The following is a 17,096-nucleotide window of genomic DNA, read 5'->3' on the forward strand; positions in this document are numbered from 1 at the left end:
GGTCAGAGATCTATCTGAGCAAAGGATTTAATTCGATAGTAAAATTATACAAAGCTAAATTGGGATTAGATTATGGAATTTTGGGTGTAAGTAATTTTTCTTAAATTTTTAAAAGGAGAAGGGAGGTGGTAAATAATCTTAAGGAAAAAGTCAGGTGCTACTGAAATCAGTTTGGAATCTGTTGCATTAGTATGTAATAATGGCATTAACTGGTGTCGTATTTTTTTATAAGATATTTTTCTATTGAGTTATAAGTCATACAGTAAAATTCACATGCTTAAAGTGTAATTCAGTAGTTCTTAGTATATTTATATTATTATAATATAATATATTATTATATTCTTCATATATTTATAAGGCTCTGTAACCATCATCACTATCTAATTCCAAAACATCTCATCACCCTAAAAAACCCTGTACCCATTGGTAATTGTTCTTGTTGCCTGCTAGCCCTAGACCCTGGCAACCATTAATCTTTCTGTTTGTATGAATTTGTCTATTCAGGACGTTTCATAAAAATGGAATCATACTATATGTGGCCTTTTGTGTTTGGATTTTTTACTATAGCATAATGTTTCCAAAGTTCATCCATGTTCTATCTTTATCAGTAGTTAATCTCTTTTGAAAGCTGAATAATACTCCATTGTGTGGATAGACAACATTTTGTTTATCCATTCATTAGTTGATGAGTATTCAATTGTTTCCATTTATTGGCCACTATGGATAATGCTGCAATGAACTTTATAGGTTTTTCTGCCAGTGCATGTTTTCACTTCTCTTGGTTATATGCCTGTGAATTGAATTGATGGGTCATATGGTAACTATGTTTAACTTTTTGGAGGAACTGCCAAACTTTTTTTCCAAAGTGACAGTACCAATTTACATTTCCATCTGTGATGTATGAGGGTTCCAATTTCTCCACATCTTCCCTGTCACTTGTTATTTCCTGTCTTTTTGGTTATAGCCATCCTTAGTAGATGTAAAAATTTATTTCATTGTGGTTTTGATTTGTGTTTCTTTAATGACTGATAACGTTGAGCCTCATTTCATTTGCTTATTGACCATTAGTAAATCTTTGAAGAAATGGCTATTCAAATCCTTTGCCCTTTTAAGTTTTGTTGTCTTTTTTTTGTTGTAAGAGTTCTTTATGTATTCTGGATACAAGTCCCTTATCAGATATGTGATTACAAATATTTTCCCTCATTTTGTGTAGGCTGTCTTTTTCACTTACTTGATAGTGTTGATGTTCTTTTAAATTTTAACAGTAATGTTTCTAGTATGTATTTTCATGAACATGACTCAGATGTTTGTTTTTTTATTAAGGAAATATCCTGTTTCTAGTTTACTAAGATTTTTGTCAAGAGTGAATGCTGTCTTTTATTGGATTCCCTTTTGGCATTGTCAAGAAGATCCATTTTCCCCCCGTTCATCTGTTTGTGTGTTGTTACCGTTAATAGATGTTTTTTTCTCTTGGCATTCCTAGAATTAATTTTCCTTAGTCATGTTTAGTATTACTGCTGAATTAGGATTTTTTAAAGTATTTTTGCATATAAATGGTATATTAATGCAGTGTGCTAACTTTGATATGTATTGGTATCAAAATTCTGTTGAATTTATAATATGAACTGAGAACTATTTTAGATTTCTGATGAGTCCTGAACCTTGTGATCATATTCCATTCCTTGTAAGTTTGCAAGTGCTTGGGTGTTCTTTTAGAGTCATATTGATAAACCCTTAAATTTCATCCATGATTTTCTATTTCCTGAGACTGTTTTATAACTTATATATATATGTTGGTGTGTGTGTGTTTTATATATATATAAAATTTTGTTTTAGAGAGAGTGCACCTGCAAGCAGGGGAGAGGGGCAGAGAGAGAGAGAGAGGGAGAATCCCAAGCAGGCTCCAAGCTCAGCACAAAGCCTGACATGGGGCTCAATCCCATGACCCTAGGATTATGACCTGAGCTGAAACCAATAGTCGATGCTCAACCGACTGAGCCACCCAGGTGCCCCTATGATTTATGTTTTTGTAAAAAGTCATGCAAAATTTATGGGTGCCTGGGTGGCTCAGTCAGTTAAGCGTGTGTCTTCGGCTCGAGTCATGATCTTGCAGTTTGTGAATTCAAGCCCCGCATCGGGCTTTGGGCTGACTGCCCAGAGCCTGGAACCTGCTTCAGATTGTGTATCTCCCTCTCTCTCTGCCCCTCCCCTGCTCACACTATCTCTCTGTCTCTCAAAAATCAATAAACGTTAAAAAAAATAAAAAAAAAAGTCATGCAAAATTTAAAACATCACTATATATTTTTATAGTTAATTAACTTATTTATTTATTTTATTTTAAAGTAATCTCTCTACCCAACATGGGGCTCAAACTCATAAGCCTGAGATCAAGAGTTGCCTGCTCCACTGACTGATCCAGCCAGATACCCCAGTAATTAATTTTTTAAAATACTTACTGTTTTGCAATATATGATAAACATTTATTCCAAAATACAAACATAATTTTTATTTGTGCTATTATATTCCCATTCTTATTCCTACTGCTGTGTTTTGTATCTTTAGACTTGCTGGGAAATTGTCTTATTTTTAATGTTTATATTCTGTTCTAGCTGACTCTTGAACAACATGGGGTTTGGGAGTGCTGACTCCTACACAGTCAAAAATTGAAGTATAACTTTTGAGTCCCTCAGAACTTAACTACTAATAGCCTACTCTTTGACCAGAAGCATTATCAATAATAGAAATAGTCGATTAACAAATAGTTTGTGTATATATATTACATATCGTGTTCTTATAATGAAGTAAGCTACAGAACAGAAAATGTTAGTAAGAAAATCATAAGGTAGGAATGCAAGCTGGTGCAGCCACTCTGGAAAACAGTATGGAGGTTCCTCAAAAAACTAAAAATAGAACTACCTTACGACCCAGTAATTGCACTACTAGACATTTATCCAAGGGATACAGTTGTGCTGTTTCAGAGGGACACATGCATCCCCGTGTTTATAGCAGCACTATCAATAATAGCCAAAGTATGCAAATAGCCTAAATGTCCATCGATAGATGAATGGTAAAGAAGATGTGGTGTGTGTATATATATATATATATATGTGTATATATATATATATATACACACACACACACACAGTGGAGTATTACTCAGCAATCATAAAGAATGAAATCTTTCCATTTGCAACTACGTGGATGGAACTGGAGGGTATTATGCTAAGTGAAATTAGTCAGTCAGAGAAAGACAAAAATCATATGACTTCACTCATATGAGGACTTTAAGAGACAAAATAGATGAACATAAAGGAAGGGAAACAAAAATAATATAAAAACAGGGAAGGGGACAAAACAGAAGAGACTCAAGTTTGGAGAACAAACTGAGGGTTACTGAAGGGGTTGTGGGAGGGAGAATGGCTAAATGGGTAAGTGGCACTAAGGAATCTACTCCTGAAATCATTGTTGCACTATATGCTAACTAATTTGGATTTAAATTTTAAAAAATAAAAAATAAAATTAAAAAAAATTATAAGGAAGAGGGAGGGGTGTCTGGGTGGCTCAGTCAGTTGAACATCTGACTTTGGCTCAGATTATGATCTCATGGTTTGTGAGTTTGAGCCCCACATTGGGCTTACTGCTGTTAGTGCAGAACCCGCTTTGGATCCTCTGTCTCCCATTTTCTACTCATCCCCTGTTTGCGCTTGCTCTCTCTCTCTGTCTGTCTCAACAAATAAATAAACAGTAAAAAAAAACCATAAGGACAGATTTCAAGCTGTATTACAAAGCTGTAATCATGAAGACAGTATGGTACTGGCACAAAAACAGACACTCAGATCAATGGAACAGAATAGAGAACCCAGAAATGGACCCACAAACGTATGGCCAACTAATCTTTGACAAAGCACGAAAAACTATTAAATGGAATATGGTGCTGGGAAAACTGAACAGCGACACGCAGAAGAATGAACCTGGACCACTGTCTTACACCATGCACAAAAATAAACTCAAAATGAATGAAAGACCTAAATATAAGACAGGAAGCCATCAAAATCCTTGAGAAGAAAGCGGTCAGAAACCTCTTTGACCTCGGCCACAGCAACTTCTTACTCAACATGTCTCTGGAGGCAAGGGAAACAAAAGCAAAAATGAAGGTCCCAATAGGGACCTCATCGAAATAAAAAGCTTCTGCACAGTGAAGGAAACAATCAGCAAAAGTAAAAGGCAACCAACAGAATGGGAGAAGACATTTGCAAACGACATATCAGATGAAGGGTTAGTATCCAAAATCTATAAAGAACTTATCAAACTCAACACCCGAAAAACAAATAATCCAGTGAAGAAATGGGCAAAAGACATGAACAGACACTTTTCCAAAGACAACATCCAGATGGCCAACTGACACAAGAAAAAATGCTCAACATCACTCATCATCAGGGAAATACAAATCAAAACCACAATAAGATACCGCCTCACACCTGTCAGAATAGCTAACGTTAATAACTCAGGCACCAACAGATGTTGGTGAGGATGCAGAGAAAGAGGATCTCTTTTGTACTGCTGGTGGGAATGCAAACTGGTGCAGCCACTCTGGAAAACAGAGGTTCCTCAAAAAATAAAAATAGAACTACCTTACGACCCAGCAATTGCAATACTAGGTATTTATCCAAGGGATACAGGTATGCTGTTTCGAAAGGGCACATGCACCCCCATATTTATAGCAGCACTATCAACAATAGCCAAAGTATGAAAAGAGCCCAAATGTCCATCGATGGATGAATGGATAAAGAAGATATGGTGTGTATACACACACACACACACACACACACACACACACACACACAATGGAGTATTACTTGGCAATCAAAAAATGAAATCTTGCCATATGCAAGTATGTGGTTCAAACTAGAGGGTATTATGCTAAGTGAAATTAGACAAATATAATATGACTTTACTCACATGAGTACTTTAAGATACAAAACAGATGAACCTAAGAGAAGGAAAAATACATAAAGACAAGGAGGGAGACAAAACATAAAGAGTCTCTTAAATATGGAGAACAAACTGAGGGTTACTGGAGGGGCTGTGGGAGAGGAGATGGACTAAATGGGTAAGGGGCATTAAGGAATCTACTCCTGAAATCGTTGCACTATATGCTCTCTAACTTGGATGCAAATTTAAAAAATAAGTTAAATTTAAAAAGATCATAAGGAAGAGAGGAAAATACATTTATAGCCCTTTACTGTATTTGTAAAAAAAAAAAAAAATCCACTTGAATGTGTGCAATCCAAGAACAGAACCAGCTCTTTGATTCGTTCATCGTTTTTACTCTTTTCTAAATGATTAATTCTTGCTTTTTTCTTTATTTTCCTCCACTAAATGGAGACCTATAACAGGGAGTTGGATATGCAAGCCTGGGGTGGATGTGGGTGGTCTATCTGCAGTGTTAGGCTCTTCTGGTGTCCAGCATCACATCTTCTTGGTTCACCTCTTGTTTTAACTGTAGGTGCAAGAAATAGTACCATAAAAGTTGCCTTCAGATGCCCTTCCCAGTGAAAGTAAGCCCCAGTGATTTCTCTGCTTTGGGAGGCCAGCTGAACCAGAAAGCAAGTATGGGCTGGTAGCCAGTGAAAGTTAATGTCCACAGAGGCAACCCTTAATCATTGGGAAACAGGAGTAATTGGATAACAGCTTGTCTTTCATCCTATAGGCAGACAATTCTGAGAGATTGCCTGTGTGTTTCTCAAGAAGTTTAAGTAGAATGGACCCCTGTCGTCCTTTGGAATGACTTTGACAATATACCATCCCTTATATTGGCTTTTCCTCTGTCTCTGCTTTACTCTTCCTGCTCCCTCAGGTCATTACCTGGACAGACTACCTGTACTTAAGTCCTTATCTAAGCCTTTGCTTTTGGGAGAAACCAAACTAGGACAGGTATCATTCAGGTACTTAGCATTTAAAGAGTTGATACAATTTCAAGACTTGAAAATGGATGATCCTCAAGGCTCTGGTTATGGGGAAGAGGGCCACGATCTGTGTTGTCTGCCACTACAGTGTGTTAAGTGGTTGGCAGAAAGAGGAGCACTAGCAAAGGAGACTGAGGCATAACTAGTGTAGGAACAAAATTTAGGGCATGTGATATCTTGGAAACTAAGAAAATGTGTAAAGTAGTGGGGAATGGTGCTGCTAATGAAATGAGTCAGGTGAGATGTGAACTTAGAATTATATTGAATTTTGGCAATATGTAGGCCATTGATGAACTAGGAAGAATAGTTTCCATTGAAGTGATGGGGACAAAACTGTGATTGGCGTGGGTTTGAGGACAAATGATGAAGGGGCGCCTAGATAGCCCAGTTAGTTAGGTGTCTAACTTTAGCTCAGGTCATGATCTCATGGTTTGTGAGTTTGAGCCCCTAATTGACCCCCCAGCGGCCCCTGGATTCCGGATGCTCTCTTTCTCCCTCTCATAGGTTGGTAGCTGGAGAGGTATCTTGAGGGAGAGTTTTTTTTAAGATGGGAGGAGAATTGCACCTACTTGGTATAGCATATTGCTGCACATGGTCAAAATCAATTACTCCTTTAGAATACTTTAGAGAAGTAGAATTCTCTTTCGTTTATTTGACTGTTTTGTTCATTTCCCAGCAGGGCTTGCCAGATGATGCTTAATGAGTTCAAGGAGGAAAAGAAGTTGTTATTAGCAGTAATTAGCAGAAACTAAGGAGATCTGGTGTTAGTTTTGTGTGGAGATGAATACTGGGAAGTAAAAAGAAATAAGGGAATACACACAAGGAAGTTAATCCACCCACAAGACTGTGTTATGGAGAAGAGTTGAAGATCCAATCAGGACTGTAATGAGAAAGCTATTTCTAGGTTCAGAATAAGGTCAAGATATACTTTACCTACCACAATAAACATTGTGAATATACATTTTTGATACATTTTTCCCCAAGTGTCTTTTTTGTACAGCTTTTATTGACCCATTGAAAATTACAGAAACCACTCTAATGTCAGAAACAATGGAAATTAACTCAAAGACCTCCAGTATTCTTTTTCTGCACAATTTCATTTTCCCAGAGTTTGATTATGAGCCATATTGAGCTGCGTTCTTTCCTCTTTCTTCCTGTGCTTACTCTTTCTGATCATAGAATGATGTAATGTTAGCCTTTCAGAGTTAAGTAAACCAATTCCATTGGGGTATTTGCATTGTAGTATTATTTCTAATTGTGGAGCAAAAGACTTTTTTTTTTGGTAAAAATAACTAGTCCCTCTTCTTCCATAAATTAATGTTATTTTTCCTAAATTGAGATGGAGGAGAATACTGAAGATTTTTCTTCTACCATGACCAAGTTTCCTTGACAAAGGAGTGAGTCAGGCTGGATATCTTCCTTGGGACTCTTTTTTTCTATAAATAAAACAGTTTCATCTACCCTGGAAATGCCCTGATATTTCTGCTTCTCATTAGGCTATCAGAGGACAAGAAAACCTTTGGTTCCGTGGTAAGAATAAGAAAAGCCTGAAAAGAAAGGAATCATGCTTTTAAAAAAATAGGGTAGCAGACATCAGTGGAATTAAGGAATCCTTAGTGAACTGAATTCCAGAGATAATGAACCTCTCCTAGGTGAATCAAGAGTACACCAACTTCCCTGCCTGGCTACATGTGCCTGGTATCAGTATAGGTCATGCCATAAATGGAAAGACTGAAGGAATGAGGATAACTCATCAATTTTTGAATGACCATGTGGACTTTGGAGAAGGGATAAGAATCTGATGGAGCCCCAAAGGCAAAATAAATCATTAAGGCTGATAAATTCTATCTGCCTTGAATTTTGTCTTGAAACAGCAGTAAAGGAGGGGTTGAACGGCTTAGAGAAAGGTATAGTCCTGAAAATTCAATGAGGATATTGACTTGTGGGACTTTGAGTTGTGGAACTCTTGAGTTGTGGGACTCTGCTGGATTTGAATCTATAGGTAAACTAAATGAAAAAATACCTGGAACTGCATCCCAAATTCTTTATACCACAGATTGACAAGATAAAAAATTTGGCTGTGTTTGGGATAGAGAAGTTGTAAGTTGAACTGATCACAGATGAATTCAATCTAAATAAAGTTGCAGCCAGTTTCAGCTCAAATTGATTTCTACTAGTAAAATGAATTATCAGTCATCTATCTGGAGAGAAGATTGTAGACTCTCTGGGAAAACAGGAAAACTTAACAAGAAAGTATTGTGCTTAATTCTCAACTTTAGTCTTACAGCATCTAGGATACTATGAAAAATTATGAAACATACAAAGAAACAGGAAAATGTGATTGTATAAGAGAAAATAGTTAACAAAAGCAAACTTACAGATGACCCAGTTATTAGAATTAAGAGACAAGGATTTTAAGGCAATTTACAGGATATGAGGGATTGGGTATTTCAGGAGAGTAATGGACAACCTGACAAAGAGCCAAATGCACATTCTAAGAACTGAAAAATGCAGTATCTTAGAAAAACCTGCTTAAAAAGGCTTACCAGCAAATTTGTAGTAAGAAACAGACTGAAGGAATTGGTGTGTGAATAAATATGAAATTCTGTTTTCTAGTTTTTAAATTTATATAAATAACAGTTGATAGTGTAAAGCAAAAAATATTATAAGATTTATAATATGTAGAAGTAAAATGTATGGCAATAGCTTAAGATATGGAAGAAAATAAATGTAAGTATAAATTTCTTAGGTCATATGTGAAGTGGCATAACATTTGAATATGGACTATTTGAATTAAGAATGCACTCTGTATATTCCTAGAGGAACCAGAAAAAAGTACAACAAAAAGTCCATAAAATGAGATAGAATGGGGGACAATAGCATTATTTGAACTCCGGAAAAAAGAGGAACAAAGAACAAATAGAAAATAGAAATAATCTTAAATTAAGACATATCAGTAATTATATTAAGTATAAATTGTCTAAGCCTGCCATCAAATCATAAAAATTGTCAGATTGGATAAAATAGTAAGACCTAGCTGTATGCTTCATACAAGTGGACACTTTAAATATAAAGACAAACTTGGTTAAAAGTAATAGATGGGAAAAGATAAACCACATTAATATTTACCAAAAGAAAACTCCTATGGCTATAGTTATACCAAGCAAAATATTTTTCAAGGCAAGGATTGTTAGCAGAGAAAAAGAACATCTTTCAATGATAAAACGATCCATTTATCAAGAAGATAGCACCCTAAACGTGTATTCACTCTATACAACGGCTTCAAAATACATGAGATAAAAATTGACAGTAATAAAAGGAGAAATAGACTTATTTACATTGATAGAGTTTTTAGTACTTTCAATATTTAGTAGGAAAAGAATGCCACAAATTGGTAAGGGTATAGAAGATTTGAACACCACTATCAACCAATTTAACCTAATCAACATTTATAAAGCATTATACCCAAGAGATGCAGAATGTGACTTTCAGGCACACATAAAACACTCACCAAGATAGATTTTTTTGTGGGGCTGTCTGAAAGCTTCAGAATACTGCAAAGATTAGAAACCCTAGGTTCTCTGACTATAATGGAATTAAATTTGAAATCAGAAACAAAATAAGGTTTAGTAGATCTCCACATATTGAATTAAGATGATTCTGAATAACCCATGGATAAAATAATAAATGGAAAAATCAAAAGCATTTTAAATTAACAAAGCATCAAAATTTATGAAGTACAGCTCAAGAGAATTTGTATCTTTAAATCTTTAAGAAAAAAGTATTAGAATCATTTATTTAATCTTTACCTGAAGAGACAGAAAAAAGAGACAAATTCAAAATGAATAAAAGGCAGAAAACATAGAAAAAAATGAAATGTGTGAAATAGAAAACTTACCTTAAGAAAATGAACAAAGTGCTGGGGCGCTTGGGTGGCTCAGTCAGTTGAGCGTCCGACTTTGGCTCAGGTCATGATCTCACAGTTTGTGGGTTTGAGCCCAGCATCCGGCTCTGCTGACAGCTCAGAGCCTGGAGCCTGCTTTGGATTCTGTGTCTAACCTCTCTCTCTGCCCTTCGCCCACTCATGCTCTGTCTCTCTCTCAAAGATAAACATTGGAAAATGTAAAAAAAGAAAATGAACAAAGTGTAAAGTTTTCTCTTTGAAAAAAACCAATATAGTTGATAAACTTATGAAGATTGATGGCTTAAAAAATCAGCCATTTATGTTCTCTTGAATTTGTGAATCAGCATTGTGGTCTTTTATCCCATGCTGCTTTATAACATCATGTTCTCAGGGCAACATTCAAAGAGGGTAAAAGTAGAAGTTTTAAATCTTCTTGAGGCATAGGTACTGTTATTTGCCTAACAAACTGCCATATAAGCAAGTCACAAGGTCAGTCTGAATTCAAGGAATGGGGAAATGGACTCAGTCTTTGATCTTGGGTGGTATAGAACACTGTGGCCATGTTTGTTAACTTATGTGGTTAAGTAAGAAAACAGTGAAGGGTCTAGATTTTACCTTGTTTACAAGCTAGTATGGTAACCTATCAGAAGACACAAGACCTCTAGATCAGAGACAAATAGTTTATTACTCATTACAAATGCAGGGACCAGGGCATATCTTGTGTCAATTACCTGAGCCTTAATCTTCACATGGCTACACAGTGAGGGTCAGATGATTCCTGTAGGAGCAGTACTGTGCATTGCAGGAGAGGAAGCCCGAATTGGGAAACTCTGATTTTACATAGTACCACTGATGATGAGTCTGGTCCTTTCCTCTGAAAGTAAGAGACAAAAACCTTATCTTTAATCTGGAATTTAAGCAAATCTCAAGAGAGGAAATTGGGCTGTCTTAATGTTGCTAAGCATTATTATCTTAGAATGTTTCTTTATACAAGCATATTTAATTGGCTGTAAATGACATTGCTCAAAAGAACCCAGACCATGCAGAAATGTGAGATGTTCAAGGGGAGTTGTTTTCCAGCACAGTGCACAATAATTTACTTTCCTCCCATATGCAAAATTTGATCACTCTCTTCTCCAAAAGTTTTATCATATGAGGTTGTCAGGGCTTGCATTCCAGTGTCTTACCATCTAAATAAGGTCTAAGTATATATGAGGCTCTGCTATGCTATTTGTAATTAGAGAAGGGCAAAACAAAAATACAATGAGATACGGCTATGCACCCGACTACACAGGTTAAAATTAAGAAAGACATAGTATCAAGTGTTGTTGAAAATGTAACCAAAACTCAGGGAGTGTTAAATGATAAAACCACTTTTTTTGTAAAACAACTTAAAAAAAAGTACATATAATTAAATGAAGACTATGACCCAGCAATTTTGCTTCCATGTATTTATCCATGAGAACCAAAGGCTACATTCTTATAATACTTGTACACAAATGTTAAGACAGTCTTATTCAGGACAGGTTGACTTGCCTAGGGTGTTGATGGGAACCAGCTGAGGCGATAGAAGGATTTTATGTGTGTATGTATGTATGTATGTATATAGTTAACTTTTTGACCCCCTTTACTGATTTCTCCCAACCCCCTCCCCCACCTCTGACAACCACCAATCTGTTTTCTACATCCAGGAGGTTTTTTGTTTGTTTTTATTTGGTTTTAGATTCCACATATAAGAGAGATCAAATGGTATTTGTTTTTCTCTGTCTGACTTATTTAACTTAGCCTAATGTCCTCAAGATCCATCCATCCAAGTTATTGCAAGTTGGCAAGATCTCACTTCTTTTTTATGGCTGAGTAATATGCATGTATGTGCGCCTGCATGTGCTGCAGTGAACATGGGTGTGAATAAATCTTTATGAGTTAGTGTTTTTGTTTTCTTCAGATAAATACCCACACATGGAATTGCTGGATCATATGACTGGATCACTTTTTTTTTTTTTTTTTTTGAGAGAACTTCATACTGTTTTCTATAGTAGCTGTGCCAGTTTACATTCTCATTAGAAGTACAGAAGAGTTCCCTTTTCTCCAAATCCTTACCAATACTTGTTATTTCTTGTCTTTTTGATAATATCCATTCTAAAAGGTGAGAGGTGATAATCTTATGATGTACAAGTAGTTTCTCTGATGATTAGTGATGTTGAACATCTTTTCCTGTATCTGTTGGCCATCTGTATGGTTTTTTTTTGAAAAGCATTTGTTCAGATCTTCTGCCCATTTTTAATTGGATTTTTTTTTTGTCATTAAGGTATAGAACTATATTTTGAATACTAGCCTCTTACCAGATATATGGCTTGCATATATTTTCTTCTCTTCTATAGGTTACCTTTTCATTCTGTTGATGGTTTCTTTTGCTGTGCTAGAGACTTTTTAGTATGATGTAGTCCTACTTATGTTTGCTTTTGTTGATTTTGGTGTCAGATTAAAAAAATCATCACCAAGTCAAGAAGCTTACCTACCTGTGTTTTCTTGTAGGAGTTTTATGGTTTTAGGTCTTATGTTTAAGTCTTTAATCCAATTTGAGTTAATTTTTATGTACAATGTTACGATAGTGGTCAAGTTTCATTCTTTTGCATGTGACTGTCCAGTTTTGTCCCCACTCTCATTAATCGAAGGGACTGTATATTCTTGGCTCCTTTGTTGTAAATTAATTGACTGTGTATGAATGGATATATTTTTGAGTGTTCTGTTCCATTGGTCTCTCTGTTTTTATGGCATTATCATGTTGTTTTAATAACTGTAGCTCTATAGCTTTGTAATATACTTTGAAATCACAAGTATGATGCTGCTAGCTTTGTTCTTTCACAAAATTACTTTGGCTCTTTGGAGTTTGTTTGTTTTCTTGTTTTGTGTGGTATCGTACAAATTTTAGGATTATTCTAATTTTTTTGAAAAATGCCATTGGGATTTTGATAGAGATTGCATAGAATCTTTAGATTGCTGGGGCGCCTGGGTGGCTCAGTCAGTTGAGCATCTGACTTCAGCTCAGGTCATGATCTCACGGTCCGTGAGTTCGAGCCCCGCATCGGGCTCTGTGCTGACAGCTCGGAGCCTGGAGCCTGCTTTGGATTCTGTGTCTCCCTCTCTCTGACCCTCCCCTGTTCATGCTCTGTCTCTCTCTGTCTCAAAAATAAATAAACATTAAAAAAAAGAAAAGAATCTTTAGATTGCTTTGGACAGTATGGACATTGTACTCCTACTGATTCTTCTAGTTTATGAGTATGGAATAGCTTTTCATTTATTTGTGTCTTTAATTTCTTTCATTAATGTTTTAGAATTTTCAATATTCAGATCTTTCACCTTCATTAACTTTATTCCTAGGTATTTTATTCTTAGTTACAATTGTAAATGGGATTGTTGTCTTTTTTTTTTTCTGAAAATTTCTTACTAGAAATTCAACTGATTTTTGTATCCTGCAACTTTACTGAATTCACTTAATTAGGTTTAATAGTTTTTTTGATGAAGTCTTTAGGGTTTTTGTATATACTATTATGTCATTTGCAAATAGTGACATTTTTACTTTTTGCTTTCCAGTTTGGATGCCTTTTATTTCTTTTTCTTGCCTGATTGCTGTAGCTAGGACTAGATAGCTTCACTGGTGAATTCTATCAAATATTCAAAGAAGCATTAATACCTATCCTTTTCAAACTCTTCCAGAGAATATAAGGGGAGGGAAGTCTTACAGACTTACTTTATGAGGCTTTCATTGCCTTTATACCAAAACCAGAGAAAGATGCCAAAAGAAAAGAAAATCACAGGGCTATATTCCTGATGAACATAGATGTAAAAATCCTCGAGAAAATATTAGTAAACTGAATTGAACAATACATTAAAAGGATCATACACTATGATCAAGTGAGGTTTATTCTAGGGAAGTAAAGATGGGTCAACGTCCATAAATCAGTCCGTGTGATGTATTATATTAACAAAATGAAGGGTAAAAATCATAATGATCATCTTAGTAAATGTGGAAAAAACATTTGACAAAAATTCAACATCCAGTTATGGTAAAAATTCTCAACAAAGTGAGTAAAAGGAACATACCTCAATATAATAAAGGCCATATATGAGAAGCCCACAGCTGACATTCTACTCGGTGAAAAGCTGAAAATCTTTCTTCTAAGATTAGGAATGAAACAAAGATACCCACTCTTGCCCCTTTTTTTTTCACCGTAGTATTTGATTTTACATCTTCATTGCTGTTGGTTACATGGATGTATACAGTTTCCAGACTATAAGGATCTATTTCATTATGTAAGTAATATGTAGAAATGTAAAAATGGAAATTTTTGCAAATGTGGACCTCTTTAGTAACTTCTATTTGTATATCTACTACTATTATGTATGTAAGATTTTTTAAAAACATGTTTAGGCTAACCATCATTTGATATGAAAATTGGATTAGTAGTGCTGATATTGAAGAAACTCAGATTTCTACTAGATTAGAATCAGGCTAGTAAAGTTCAGACATTGATGTTGCTCTTATAGCCATAAGTGAAACTTAGCTATTTGATCAGACTCCTTTCTCATTTCCTGCTGTATGTTGTAGGCATAGCACATTTTATACATTCAGTTATTGATTTTTCCTTCAGGATCAAATGTTCTTAATAGCATTTATACTTTTTTCATTGAATAAGTTTCTTACCTTTTTTTTTTTTCTTTCTTATCACTGTTTTCATTGTTTACTATTCATGTACTTACCCATAATGAGTTAATAGTGTCCTTTATAAAATTGCCTCAGAACTAAGGACAGATATACCAAATATAAATTAGCAAACAACTGTGATAGCCATGATTAAACTAAAATGATCTTATACAACCACTAAGTGTCAACTAATAGCTGTGGGCATGCCTGAGGAGCCTTTGTTCTACATTTTAACTTTTGAACTCATTTAGAAAGACTAGTCCAACGTTGAAATTTCTGTCAAATCTAGTTAGATATATTGTGTGATCTCTTCAAATCAATAGGAAAATATAATGTACTGTATTTTTAAAAACTTTTATAGTGACTTCACTTTTCAGTCTTTACAGTAATCCAAGCTAAGAGTTTGTCATAATAATAGCAGAGAATGGAGAGGGAGAAAAGATGGTGGTTTGAGCATAGATGAAATAAGATTGAGCATGTATTTATAATTGTTGAGAATGTTGGAGAAAAAGAAGTACATCTGCACTTTAAAATAAAGAATCTTAAGTTTTATATTTAATCTCCAAAATAAGAATCTCTTGAAAGAAGTTATAATAATCTATATTTTTGAAAAATACCCTATGTGTGTTTTATTTAGCTAGTTATACCATTGCACCCAAGGTCTGTTGTTTTCTTTTCCTCCTCATGAGCAGTTTCTTTATTGGTGGGAGATCTTGCTATGACAATCTATGAATTGTTGTCCAAATCTCTTTATAAAAATTTACCAGTGGGCTCTTAAAAAGAAGCTGCCTGAGTGGCTCACTCAGTTAAGTGTCTGTCTCTTGATTTCAGCTCAGGTCATGATCTCATGGTTTGGGAGATGAAGCCCCATATCAGTCTCTGAGCTGACAACGCAGAGTTTGTTTGGGATTCTGTCTCCCACTCTATCTGCTCACCATCCTCTCTCCCCCATCTCCTTCTCTCTCTCTCTCTCTTCTTTCTGTCTCTCTTTCTCTCTCTCAAAATAACATTTTTAAAAAATTTACCAGTGGGCTCTTCTAATTAGATTATTCCAATTGCTTACAAATCAGCTGTTGTGACTCCTGATTCACATTCTACTCTCGCTACTGCTCTATTTTTCTAATGTCCTTTTAGCCAAAGTACCCAAATTATCTTTATTTGTTATGTCAGGTTATCCTCTTTTTTCTTCATTAACCTCCAACATTATTTTGTTTCCACCACTCCATAATAAATGATCTTGTCAAGATGACCAGTGACTTACTTTAATACACAATGACAGTTCTTTTTTTTTTCTTAAAAAAAAAAAAATTTTTTTTTTTACATTTATTTATTTTTGATAGAGACACAGCACAAGTGGGGGAGGGGCAGAGAAAGAAGGAGACACAGAATCTGAAGCAGGCTCCAGGCTTCGAGCTGTGAGCACACAGCCTGACACAGGGCTCGAACTCATGAACTGTGAGATCATGACCTGAGCCGAAGTCGGACACTTAAACGACTGAGCCACCCAGGCGCCCCCACAGTGACAGTTCTTAAATTCTGATTAACATAGTTGATAACTTCTTTCGTCTTGAAACATTTTTTTTTCTCACTTTGCCTTTAGGATATTACTTGGACTCATTGCTTCTCTTCAGTGTCTTTTGCTTGTTCTATCTCTTCTTTCTGATCTCTTATTTTTGTAATATTTCAGGGCTTAATCATTGGCCCTATTCTCTTTTTTGTCTGTGCTTATGCTCTTGATGCTTTCATCTAAATTCATTGCTTTAAATATCATCTGTAGGCAGATGACTTCCAAATTTATATTCTCAGTTTGGATCTGTCCCCACATCTCTGAATGCCCATATTCAGCTGCTTACTAAGGATCCCACTAGGACATCTTTCAGGTATTTTAAACTAACATTTCTAAACACAGATATCTCATCTAGGCTCTCTCCAAACTGCTCTTGCATATAGCGTTATTCTGGTTCAGCTTATTGGCAGTTCTGTTCTACCAGACTGTCACATATGTAGGAGTATGTTGAATGACAAATTTAGTGACCATTTTTGCTTGCTATACACAAAGGTATTTTTTGTAGCATGTGTTACAAGTAGAATTTGTGGTGAAGTTTAAACAACTAAGTAGTACTAAACCATTTAGCATGGGGGAAAATAGCCCAATAAATTTAGGGTGACTCTAAAATTTGGAACATAAATTTATGAATATTACCAATTTTTTAATAGAAAGGTTATGATGTATTTTTGTTAATGTTACTGTTTCAAGTTCAGGCTGTTTCACTTTGTAATGTATTGGCTGTACATGCAGAAAACTTCACAATGGCTTAAGAAAGTGGGGGATTTAGTTTTCTTACATATCAAGACATTCAAAAGTAGGCATTGGTTAACATTGGTCCAGCTTGTTTTGTCTTTCTACTTTGTCAGGCTTATTAGCTGGTTTCTCATACTCACACTTGTTAACTTAATGGTCATAGGATTATGGTTGCAGCAGTAGACATGTTTACATCTGTCCCAGGATAAGGAAAACAAA

The 17,096-nt window shown here is 35.3% G+C and overlaps 1 protein-coding gene across 11 annotated transcripts in view; it reads left to right on the plus strand.

Annotated features, from left to right (window-relative positions):
- Positions 1-17,096, plus strand: part of ERBIN (erbb2 interacting protein) — a 128,083-nt gene that overhangs the window by 24,442 nt on the left and 86,545 nt on the right. Inside the window, exon 1 of one of the 11 annotated variants that reach the window (XM_030322213.1) lies at positions 14,160-14,184. The exons of the other annotated variants lie outside the window; for them this stretch is intronic. The gene's annotated coding sequence lies outside the window, so the exon portion shown is untranslated. Of the gene's footprint in view, positions 1-14,159; positions 14,185-17,096 lie in introns of those variants that run through there. 11 annotated transcript variants of the gene reach the window in all.

The sequence above is a fragment of the Lynx canadensis genome, chromosome A1, assembly GCF_007474595.2.
Source record: "Lynx canadensis isolate LIC74 chromosome A1, mLynCan4.pri.v2, whole genome shotgun sequence".
In the NCBI taxonomy this organism is placed as follows: Eukaryota; Metazoa; Chordata; class Mammalia; order Carnivora; family Felidae; genus Lynx; species Lynx canadensis.